General features: G+C 33.4%; 1 protein-coding gene across 1 annotated transcript in view; it reads left to right on the forward strand.

Annotated features, from left to right (window-relative positions):
- The first annotated feature begins 790 nt into the window (after positions 1-790).
- LOC119838105 (scavenger receptor class B member 1) overlaps positions 791-13,402 on the forward strand; it is a 98,379-nt gene continuing 85,767 nt past the window's right edge. The window contains exon 1 of the mRNA XM_038363918.1: positions 791-1,062. The gene's annotated coding sequence lies outside the window, so the exon portion shown is untranslated. The remainder of the gene's footprint in view (positions 1,063-13,402) is intronic.

A 13,402-nucleotide genomic window follows, 5' to 3' on the forward strand; every position in this document is an offset into this window, starting at 1 on the left:
CGCATTTACAGCCACGTGACATTTTATGATATTTCATAATTTTTTCACTGCCTGTAATTAAATCAAAAACAAAAATTACATTCAATAGATTTCCAATTGGTTATTATTAATATAATTTATCGTAAACTTTTAAAAAGCATAAAATTTAAAATGTTTTTTTTTAAACCTAATTATCTGTGAGTAAAAGCTTCACTTCGCATACTAATTATTCCAATACTCCCACAGGAACAGTAGGATTTAAAGGGAAAACTCATTTACGTGCCCGAAACTGCAGGTCGTGCCCTAACTACAAGGTCGCCACTGAACGACCACTATCCACCTTAATGCGTCAATAATAATAATGGGCTATTAATTCATTCATTAAACAAATAGCTTCATTCAAGTGAAATGAATGACCTACTTATCTCTGTATCAGACCATATACTTATTTCACCAATCGTAAGAAACGAGCGAAAGATGTAGAAAGTAAACACGATTTTATTAAATACAGAGGCCGTAAAGCTTTTGGTAAACATTTCTGTTTTAAAGATTTAAATACATAAAATAATTTTAATAGTATAAATTTAATCACATTCATAAACTGCATGTTAAAATGCACATTTGACAATGGCACGTTGTTTTTAATCTGTGCGGATTAAAAAACAATAATGGGTATTAATTGTATATACATATTCAATGGCCACTATAAAATCAAACGACGCTCACAAGAATAGAGCAATAAATACAAAACACATTCATTCCACATCAATCACAGCGGTCGTTATGTGTTTAAACAGCAGTTTCCACGATTTTCCGAAGAATAATGACGATATTAATATAAAAATATTGGCTGCGTGATTCAGTGAGTGGTGGCCGCAGTGTATTGCAGTCGGGCCATACAGCCCGTACAAAACCAACGTACGCCTTCGCGCTAAGCGTAAAAAAAAAAGTTGCGAGCCCGCGCTTTTCAGTTTCCCCGCGGTTTTTGACAGTGACAGTTAATTTTTTTTTTCAGTGCGCCCCGTTGTGAAATGTGATAGTGTTGTGATTCTATTTTTGAAACATCTTCCACCTGACAGTGAGGTAGGTTATGATATTATGTCATTATCGGTTTTTAATTTAGCTTTCACTTAGGGGGGGATTTAGGGCAGTGGGACGGTCGAAAGTGATCTTATGAGATCGGAGGCTGCGTTGCGTATGCGACTGTGCATTTTTAAAAGTTTAAAGTTCATGATAATATATTCTGTAGGTCGTTTTGCATAAATTGTAAAAAAAATATTTATTTCCATGTTTAGGAGCTATTTTTAAACCAGATTTTTACTCGTTTTGTAAAATCTAACAAATCGTATCGTATTTGTGGCGTAAAAACTTTTTGTTTTGCGTATGAATATTAAAATTAAAATAATAAAATCGATAATATTACATACTGTTACATGTATCAATTGCGAAACTGTATAAAATTAATCTCGTTTCAGATTAGAAAAAATTAAACTAAATATAAATGAGTATTATTGAGAAATATTGGAAATTGTGAGTTGATTAATGAAGTAACAATGTAATAGCTAATCGGAATGTAAATTTTAATAATTACTAAGGTAGTAATTATATTTCAACAAACCTTGGCGGTATCCTTCGAATAAGAAAATACTTATAAGCAGAATCAATAATCTATTTAGATACTATATTATAATTTAATAATAAACTGTGAAAGTTTTTATGCAATATTTTTATCAATGTTTTTTATAGTTCGAGCAGTAATTGAAGTACAGGTGTACGAACTTTTTATGGTTGTCTGGAGGAGATTACTTTTTAGCAATAGGGCTGTCTCTTGTGCGTTTTCACGTTTTTTTATACGTTTTATATTCTACGTATGGCAATGTGATTTGATATATAAAAAGTTGTAACGAATAATGTTTTTTAGTTATCAACTATTGCAATAATATACTGAAATTAAACAACTCATTTATTCAACTAGACTTCTAGAAGTACGTTCGTCATAACATAGTCTTAAGCAGTTTCTACAAAAAAGCCAGCAGGAAACTATAGTTGTATATATCTAAAAACAAACATATTGTTTTAAAATTGCAAACCAAACTAAACAATAACTTTCACGCTATGTGCAGTAACATGTATAAAATAGAGGTCAGATTATTAATAATAGCAATTAAACCATACTTTCCCTCCACCATAGATAACTATAATATGAATTGCATTTACTAGCTGCTCCCCGCGGTTTTACCCACGTACGTTCATAGGATCGATGAATGAGTTTTGAATTAAACATCGAAAAATCAGCAAGGCTATAAAAAACCTACTAATATTACAAATGCGAAAGTTTGTAAGGTTGTGTGTGTGTTTGTTGCTCGTTCACGCAAAAACAACTGAACCGATTGCAATGAAATTCGGTACGTCGACAGCTGGACAAGTGGAATAACGTATAGACAACTTTTTATCCCGATATTCCTACAGGATACAGACTTACGCGGGTGAAATCACGGTGCGCAGCTAGTTGATTAATAAAGGGGGCGTTGGACGAAGTAAGAACCATTGAAGGTCTCCTGTACTAATTATATATTTATTATAGACTAGCTGCGCCCCGCGGTTTCTACCGCGTAAGTCCATATCCCGTAGGAATTTCGGGATAAAAAGTTACCTATATGTTATTCCAGTTGTCCAGGTGTCTACGTATCAAATTTCATTGTAATCGGTTCAGTAGTTTTTGCGTGAAATATACGTTTATAATATTAGTAGGATATAAATAATTAAAGCTTAGGCTAAAGAAAAATTGACTTTCGACTTATTACGTTTCTATTACCTGTTCATCCATTGTTACTTTGTTAGTCGTTATGTCAAAGAAGACGTATCTTTCTAAAGAGTCACTATGTCTAGATTCACTATGTCTAGATCGACCTTTGACCTCAATGTACCTTCTACATCCTACTTTACTGAGTAAAGATCTGAGTTTGTATGTAAGCTTTAACTGATAGATAGATTAGACTGGAATAATAAATTGGATAACGATTAGTTTGTTTTCTAGAAACTTCGAGAAGTTTTAGGCAAATAAATGCTGGTTAATCATGCAGTAATTAACATTTTTTAAAGTAATCTAGGTATAGAAAATAACAATGATTATATAGTGCTTTATTCCGTAAAACATATATTTTCTAATGCAATCACTAAATAGTTTAAAACAAAGTCGCTTCCCCTGTCCCTATGTATGGTTATATCTTTAAAACTACGCAACGGATTTTGATGGGGTTTTTTAATAGATAGAGTGATTCAAGAGGATGGTTTATTATATCTATTAAACTACTCCGAATTAACGGGTTCAAAGCCGCGGGCAAAAGCTTGTAAATGATATAATAACCAACATATATATTTAAGTACTTGTATGCAACTCTGAAAGTTTATAATTTAATGCATTTTTAAACTATTTCAATTACACACGGACATAATTATGAAGGAATTTTAATATCCACCAGTCAGAACACATGTCCGAAGGGATTATTAATTGGAAGAATGCTATATACGTTCTGAAATACAATATTATAAATAAGTTTAATCTGACAGTCGTAAATGAGACGACACGTCACGTGAGGTAGATGACGCGTCATCTGTAAGTATAAATATAAAAAATAATAATTGTATACACATACCCTGTACCTTATTATCATTAACTAGTCTCTCGCCCCGGAACCGTCTGGGTAGAATATATTTTCTGTTAGGTTTCTTTAATTTTTATCAAATATCGTATTAATGCATGTGACACATCCATTGAACAAAATAAAATGAAATCTTCGAAATAGAATCATTAGAAACAGTTCATCCGTTCTTGTATTATAAGTCGTGTAACTTACACTTTCTTGGATGTATATGATATTTTGAAAAAATATGTTGATTTAAAGTGAAATACCATTTAGTTAATGAAGTATTTTTTAATATCCTTATGAAATATGTACCTACTAGCTGCGCCCCGCGACTTCACCCGTGTCATTCCGTATCCCGAAGGGAAATCGGTATAAAAAGTTGCCTATATATTATTCCACTTGTCCAGCTATCTACGTACCAAATTTCACTGCAATCGGTTCAGTAGTTTTTGTGTGAAAGAGCAACAAACACATACATCTTTCAAACTTTCGCATTTATGAAATTAGTACGATAGTAGGATTGAGTTTATCCGTTAGAAACAAACCTATGAATTATCCGATTTACTCTAATAATTTTATGAACAGTAAAGCTTTACAGATAGCAATTTATAGATTACCTTTAAATTAATGACAGACCATGATTAATGTCTAGACTTCTAAAGTATAATACGTTTATTATTAAATAGGTAATTATGTCGATATAATGTATTATATTATGAATCGTAGGTCATTTTAGAGTTCAAATGTTTATATATTAATGTGTGAAGCGAAGACTTTGACCTTTTAAAATATTTTGAGAATGGAGGGGTATAAAATTTGTCAAACAATCCTATTAATATTATAAATGCGAAAGTTTGTAAGGATGTGTGTGTGTTTGTTGCTCTTTTAAGCAAAAACTACTGGACCGATTGTAGTGAAATTTTGTACGTAGATAGCTGGACAACTGGACTAACATATATGCAACTTTTTATCCCCATTTTCTAATGGGATACGGACATACGCGGGTGAAACCGCAAAGCGTAGCAGTATTTTAATAATAGAGAATCGTGCAGAAGATTATATTGTTTTTCCAAATTTTATATAAAAATCTATGTAAATCTTTTCTACTGCGAATTCTAACAAGCACCCGTGGCCCCTTTTCTTATATGGCTCGATGGAACACAGTGGGGTTTTAGTCAGTAGGAATCCGACATAACTGACGACCTCTTGCGACCTGCGACTTGACGACCCGAGCATGTATTTAGAACAGTATAGTATAGAATGGATTAGAACAGAATAGAATATAGTTTATTTCAAGAAAGAGGGTACACAACACGAAAGATAGAAAAATAATGTATACATAAGAATAATAATAAAGAAATCAAGAGAAATAAGATATTTGATTTGATATTTGACACACATCTGCTAATATAATCCATTTGTTTATGATTATGTTTGAATATTAACCAACTAGCTGTCCTGGCGAACTTCGCAACTCCATAGAATATTGATAAAGATATGTTACGGAACCCTATTTTTTCCAAAATAAAATATAGTCTATGTTACTCGTGTATAATGTAGCTTTCGAATGGTGAAAGAATTTTTAAAATCGGTCCAGTAGTTTTTGAGCCTATTCATTACAAACAAACAAACAAACAAAGTTTTCCTCTTTATAATATTAGTGTAGATGGGTGCCATTTGCTAAAGGTTTTATTAGTAAACTAATTTCCATATACGATGCAGTGTTATATGAGAAATGGATCAGTTTAAACCTCAGATTACAATCAAATATTAAATTTACAACGGTTCGTTGTCATCAGCCCATATATTTTCCCACTGCTGGGGCACAGGCCTCCTATGAGGGTTCAGGCCATAATCCACCACGCTGGCCATGTGCGGGTTGGCAGATATCACATGTCGTCGAACTTTTAATTTTTGGACATGCCGGTTTCCTCACGATATTTTTCTTCAACGTTGTAAGCAGTTGTGATGTTATCCACATGTGCAGATAAATAGAAAAATCAATTTATTTCCTGCACGCTCGCCCGGTCTCGAACCCCGACTTATCGATTTTGAAGTCCGAGGTTCTCACCACTGAGCCACCACTGTAAAACGGTTTAAATTATATTTATTTGAACATAAGCCATTTAATTACTGTACTAATCTCAAATCAAAAGTTCTGTGACATATCATGACCAAGAATCAATTGCTCTGTGACACAGAAGATAGGCGTAAAAAATAGCACATTAATGTGTTTCGTTTGGATTATAGCCTGAACCCTCATAGGAGGTTCGTATCCCAGCAGTGGGAATATAGGCCGATGATGATGTGTTTCATTTGGTGTGTGGGAGACCGGAGGCTCGAATCCTTTTCCTGATCCTTCCCGGTCTATTCCTTTATCGTTGTCAATCCGTTCCTTACTTCTTAAAAGCGGGGAAAGCACTCTATCGTCCTTTCGCTATAGCTTTGACGTATTACTGTGGAGACCTTGGGGACCTTGGAGCTCTATAGGAGATCCCGGGATCCCCGCTACCACGCTTTGGGTTTAGCCAACGAGGAGATTTTAAAATCATCTCACATACCCTTGATTTTCTCCCAAAAGCCAGTGTATCTTTCAAAGATAGGAAATCTTTGCAGAAAAAGATGGCGTTTTATTAAATGTCCGGGTCCATTTATTACGTTCTTTATCACTGTTTTATGAGATGAATGGAGATTAAACAGACAAAAATTAATTGCATATTTTTTTTAAATCAGACATATTATAATTGTTTTCATTTCTTATTTCTCGATTTAAATCAAAAACTCTTGAATAATACGACGTGTCAAGTACGAATGTTTTTGCATATATATTTTATGTAATTATGAATATATTATATTACGGAAACTTCTGAGAAAAGACATGGTTCATCCTTTATTTATTTCGTCAAAGGTTGCTAACTTTTTATGCGCAAATCTTTACAACTTAATTGAAAAAGATAAACTTAAAAATGAGCAGTGGTAGCTTAAGGCTGACATAAACTGGAGATCTATACTCATGATATCAAGCGGAAGTTTGTTCGTTTGTTTGATCGCATTAATCACAAGAACTACTAGACTGATTTCAGAAATTCTCTCACCGTTGAGTGCTAAAGGATATATTTGTCTCTAGCATATTATATATTGGAATAAAATGAATTTTTTGTGTCGGTAATTAAACAAAAATTTTTATCATTCGCCTGGTGAATTATATCCTAAACTCCCATCTTAGACGTCCTGCTTCCCTGTAGGATTTTAGAAATTTAAAACAATTATGATGATCTTACTAGCTGCGCCTCGCGGTTTCACCCGCGTAAGTCCGTATCCCGTAGGAATATCGGGATAAAAAGTTGCCTATATGTTGTTCCAGTTGTCCAGCTATCTACGTACCATATTTCATTGCAATCGATCGAGTTTTAGTTTTTGCGTGAAAGAGCAACAAACACACACATCCTTACAAACTTTCGCATTTGTAATATTAGTAGGATAGGATTGTAGCAGTCCCTCAGTGGCTGGGACCTCGGAATTCAATCGAAAAGATAAAGTTATACATACAAACTGTTCACAACGAAAAAGCGTATGACCTAAGAATTTGCTAGAAACAATGACCCGAGGGTCAATGCTTTTCCCGCCATTTTTCAGCGACGGAAAGAAGAATAGTTCTCAATCTGTTTATTTATAATGCAACGTTAGAAACAAGCGAATAGAAATTAGAGACTTTTAAACGGATTTTAAACGGGATTTATTCATTATATTATTAACCCGACGTTTCGAACACTTAACAGCGAGCGTGGTCACGGGGAGACTGAATAAATCGCGTTTAAAATCCGTTTAAAGGTATTTAATTGCTGAATGTATAACCGCGTAAAATCAAACACAAGAAAACAAGCGAATAGTTTTTTTCTATAAAATTATTGAAAGATAACAGTCGCATGTCAATGCCACAGCAAAATATATTATTTTATTTTCTTTACAATAATATATACAATATTGCTACGATCATTGTCAATGTTAAAGGCGCAATTAAATATTAACTAGCTGTGACCCGCGGTTGAAACCGCGTAAGTCCGTATCCCGTAGGAATATCAGTATAAAAAGTGCCTATGTGTTATTTCAGTTGTCCAGCTATCTACGAAGCAAAATAGTATTATTATTCACCAATAGATGTTAGGAAAAAAAAACACGAATAAAACACGAATATGACATTTTCTAAAAAAAATTCCTAGCTAGATCGATTTATCGCCCCCGAAACTCCCTATATACTAAATTTTATGAAAATCGTTGGAGCCGATTCCGAGATTCCAATTATATATATATATACAAGAATTGCTCGTTTAAAGGTATAAGATAAACAAACAACTAAATAAAAATAATAAAAAAGCAAATAAATAAACACTATTTCTTTCTTCTTTCTTCTTTCAATTAATGATAACTTATATATGAAAGAAAGTCGTGTTAGTTACACTATTTATAACTCAAGAACGGCTAAACTGATTATGTTGAAATTTCGTTCAGAGATTTGGCACCCAAGAAAGGACATAGGATAGTTATACTGGAATTCGAAGGGGAACGGGATTTTTGCTGGTAACACAGCTGGTGTTTCTTTCTTGCGACTATGCGGGCAAAGCCGCGGGCGGAATACTAGTATAATAATAATGGCATAATTTTATGAACAACTAGCTGCGCCCCGCGGTTTCGTATCCCGTAGGAATATCGGGAAAAAAGTTGCCTATATGTTATTCCAGTTGTTCAGCTGTCTACATACCAAATTTCATTGCGATCGTTTGAGTAGTTTTGAAAGAGCAACAAGCACACACACATCCTTACTCCCCACCGGGAATTGAACCCAGGACCCCTCGGTTCTACGCTCACGCGTTAACCACTGGACCAAGGAGACGGAAGGTTTACCTTTGACCCCCCCTAATGATCAGTATTTTACATTTTTTGTTTGTTATCGTGTGTTCTAGCGTGTGAATAAATATTTGTCTATGTCTAAAATACTTTATTTTTATTACATGTATAAATTTGATACATAGACTTTTAGCATTTTTGCATAACTTGACTTTTTGTCCAGTTTATAAATTTTAACATCCGTATTATACGATACTGCTGTGTTTTTTACGATGATTTGTCACTTATGATAATTTACGATATTAAGAAAAAGCTTTTTATTACTCTTTAATGTTGTATTTTTAACTAAATGAATAATTTTTTTTGTTTTTTTACTATCTTAACTATATCGTAACGTATATTAGAAATTAAAAACTTTTTAACGGATTTTAAACGCGATTTATTCATTATATTATTAACCCGACGTTTCGAACACTTTACAGCGAGCGTGGTCACGGGGAGACTGAATAAATCGCGTTTAAAATCCGTTAAAAAGTTTTTAATTTCTAAATGTATAATACTCGCGTAAAATCAAACACAAGAAAATACTATATATCGTAACATATTATTATATTGGCCCGTGTCCTTTTCCTTACCCTCCTCAGTCCTTTCTTTTATTCTCCTTGACAATAATTTTTGAAGTAAAACTTTCTTAGAATCGTTGTGATTTCAAACCTGATGCAACGGAAAAAACGACAGGTGAGAGACACAAATACAAAAATGTGTAGAATGAAGCCGGCAAAGAATGAGACAGAAATATACATACTATTTTATATTTTACATATATTCATCTCATTCTTTTGTCAATTTACTGAAGTATCACTTCTATCGTGTGTGAATCGCACACACACCTTTTTTTTATCCTGTATTATTGGAAGTTGGTAATTAATTAGAGTCGTGAGGTCCGTAAAAGACCAAACGCCTCTGCAAATGTGCATAGGCAGTGGTAGCGCTTACCATCAGGCGACACACCTCTTTTACTGACGATGACATAAAAAATAGTTCTTTTAACTCTTGAGACCATTACCACCAATGACTTAAATCTTCTTCTTCTTATATATAAAAATCAATTGCTGTTCGTTTGTCTCGCTAAAACTCGAGAACGGCTGGTCTGATTTTTATAATCATGGTTTTAGTGCATTCTGAATAGTCCAGGGGAGGTTTAAAAGACTAGAATGCGGAGGCGGTCTAAGCCGACGGCGGGAAACTAGGTAGAATATTTTTAAATTTTAGTATATTTCGTTTATTAGTAATATCTCCGGATTATCATTCATACTTCATTTATTTATAGAAAAGATTATGTATTTATATATCTCTGTGCGTGTGTCAATGAACTCATTGATGGCTGGGCTGATTTTAATTAATAACTTAATTAATTAATTAATAACAATAAATATCTTTTCTAACTTAACAATCTTACAGGTATGCCTATAAAAATTGTCATGAAACCTTAATCTCTTGAACTAGGTAATCACAGTTTTTATGTGCCTTCAGGTGGATTCAAGAATGGATTTACAAGTCGAAGTGAAGCCGCGGGCAAAAGCTAGTATATTGTTTAAATTTTTGTTTTCTCTTTTTTTTATTTGATTAAAACAATTCATGATCAATAGAAACATGTAACGCTTATATAAGACGTACGTTTTAGTAAAACTATTTGTAAACAAATCAATAAAAATAGCATATATCTCCTTCCTCAAGGTTACTTCTAACTCCATACAAACACGTTTACAACTCCGAATTGAAACCAGAAAGAGACGAGAGTATGTAAACCTTTTTAATATTTGACAGTTTTGAAAAAAAAAATTGTAAAAAAAAAAAAAAAATTGTTTTTGGCGCCAAATTTAATGTTATAATTGAGTAGTGGCTATTTATATGGACTTCGGAGTTAACTCAATAAGTCAGGAGTTGTACGACCATGCCAATTGATTTTTCATTTTATTCGACGACATGTGACATCTGCCCGCACTTGGCAAGCGTGGTGGATTGGCCTGAACCCTCATAGGCACATGTCTCTGGGAATATATATGGGCTGATTATAGTTATTATAAGTATATAACTAGCTTATATGAATTTAATTACATAATCTATTTAATTGCACATACAAATCTTAGTCGTAAGCTGATAAAGCCTGTATACACAATGGACAATGCTATGTAAAACGTCAACAACTTAGTCTACAGTGTCTACTCTACTTAACATCTTACTGTGACGGTGACATATCAATAATGCAGGTTAGAAATTAAAGTGTTTTAAACGGATTTTAAACGCGTTAAAAGTCTTTAATTTCTACATGTATATACTCGCGTAAAATCAAACACATAATGTAGCTTATTAAAAGAATCATGTTATCAAAACTTTCCTAAACGCAACATAATATTTCAATGTCCAACCTGTTACAGTTTTAGGAATAAATTGACGATATGACCGTGAATATTAATATAATAATAAATGTTATTGATTCTGATTTCGTTGCATCCATTAACACTGTTTAATTAACGCTTATTTTAATGAATTTTTAAGAACGCTTCTAAAAGTCTATCCTTAATTAATATTATGATTTTGTTTGTCTATCTTTCACGTCGCAACAGAGGGATATAATGACACAATTTTCAGTGTCTGGAGATTTATAGAGAGTTGTATGATTAATATATATATACTAACTAGCAGCGCCACGCGGTTTCACCTGCGTAAGTCCGTATCTCGTAGGAATGTCGGGAAAAAAGTTGCCTATATGTTATTCTAGTTGTCCAGCTATCTACATACTAAATTTCATTGCAATCAATCGCAAATCGTTTAGTAATTTTTGCGTGAAAGAGCAACAAACACACACACATCCTTACAAACTTTCGCATTTATAATATTAGTAGGATTTAATGCTTTCCTTGATACTTTTCTAAAAACTTCAATTAAGTCACATATGCATTTTTAATAAGTACTTATATTCAAAAATACCATAATTATATTAGTCTTTTTAATTTTTAGTTTTATAGCATTGAAATGCTTTATAAATGAAAAATTTTGAAAGAATATATTAGTCTTGTTTATGCCCTACGCGGGCAACTGAGCTGGTGGTTCAGTGCAGGCGCTGTCCGTTTTATGAGGTTAGGATAAGGAAAGGATGGACGAGTAGAAAGAAGGAATGGACTGGGAAGGGTAAGGAAAGATAATGGACCTGATGACCTGGAAGAAATATCGATCATTGTAAAAAATATGTCTTCTGTCATCTGTCATCTGTAATAACATTGATAGATAATAGTTAATGTTATTGGTGTAACACTGCTTTAATTATCTAATATTTAAAATTCTCGTGTCACAGTTTTCGTTGCCATACTCCTCCGAAACGGCTTGACCGATTTTGATGCAAATTTTTTGTGCTTATCCGGTATCTATGAGAATCGGCCAGCATCTATTTTTCATACCCCTATATGATAAGAGTAAGGCAGAACAGCGTTTGCCGGGTGCAGCTAGTCTATCTAATATATAAAATTCTCGTGTCACAGTTTTCGTTGCCATACTCCTCCGAAACGGCTTGACCGATTCCTCTGAAATTTGGTAAGCATATTGGGTAGGTCTGAGAATCGGCCAACATCTATTTTTTATCCCGATATTCCTACGGGATACGGACTTACGCGGGTGAAACCGCGGGGCGCAGCTAGTCTAATATATAAAATTCTCGTGTCACAGTTTTCGTTGCCATACTCCTCCGAAACGGCTTGACCGATTTTGATGAAAATTTTTGTGCTTATCCGGTATCTATGAGAATCGGCCAACATCTATTTTTCATACCCCTATATGATAAGAGTAAGGCAGAACTGCGTTTGCCGCGTGCGGCTAGTTATTGTATAAATAAATAAATAAGTAAATTAATCTGTCATCTGTCATCTGTCATCTGTCATCTGTCCCACCATAAAGATCGCATAATATAAAACTTTAAAATACGTGTGTTTTCCACACAAAGCCCATGAGCTAAGATCTCATAAAAACAAAATGCTTTGTTAATATGGGAATGACTAGTTATTAGTCATTGTTTTTACAGATTCCGCGAATTTATATGGTTGTTTACAATTACGCTTAATAGTAAAAGCTATTAATGTTCCATAGTAAAAAACCGTCTGGAGTGTTGTTATCTTTTTATGCGACGATCGTAAAGACCACCACCGTTTTTTAACCGAATGACGTGATTCGTTTGGTGTTTGATGGGAAATCGTTTTTATTTGGACTCATTTAGAATCTGAAGTACTCTCTCATATTTGTCTTTTTAGAAAATACAGTTGTATATAACTACTAGCGGTACGTCCCGGTACATATATAACCTACAGCCTTCCTCAATAAACGAGCTAGATAACTCGGAAAGAATTTTTCAAATCGGACCAGTAGTTTCTGAGATTAATGCGTTCAGGAGCGTACCGCTATTGAATTAATAAAAATGCTTTTGAACGAGTTTGATTTAGAAAAATGAATCGATGTACTAATTCTATTAGTAGAATGGGGAATACCACACTAGACTAGACAAGATAAATCAACTTATATTTATTAACAGCTGTCCCCTTACATTGTTAGTGGACTTTAAACGTATATTGTGACAATGTATTTTTTATTAATTGGTATAAAAACAACCAGGAAATCATTAGCGATTTGTCAATGCTCATTTTAATATGGGGAAAAAATGATGACACATACAAAACAAAAAGTAATTATCATTCGTACTGTGGAAAGGTTTAATAAATTGCATGGTTTTTTTATCTGTAGATTCCGTAGAGATTGTTTTCTATGTAGTCTTTCTTTAGTGGATACTGTGCTATAAATATTGTCTTTATGCATATACTTAGTCTGGCCATAAATACTGTTACACTTAATTATAAAAAAATATTACATTTGAATTTCGAATCTGT

Source organism: Zerene cesonia, unplaced genomic scaffold (assembly GCF_012273895.1).
Source record: "Zerene cesonia ecotype Mississippi unplaced genomic scaffold, Zerene_cesonia_1.1 Zces_u001, whole genome shotgun sequence".
NCBI lineage: Eukaryota > Metazoa > Arthropoda > Insecta > Lepidoptera > Pieridae > Zerene > Zerene cesonia.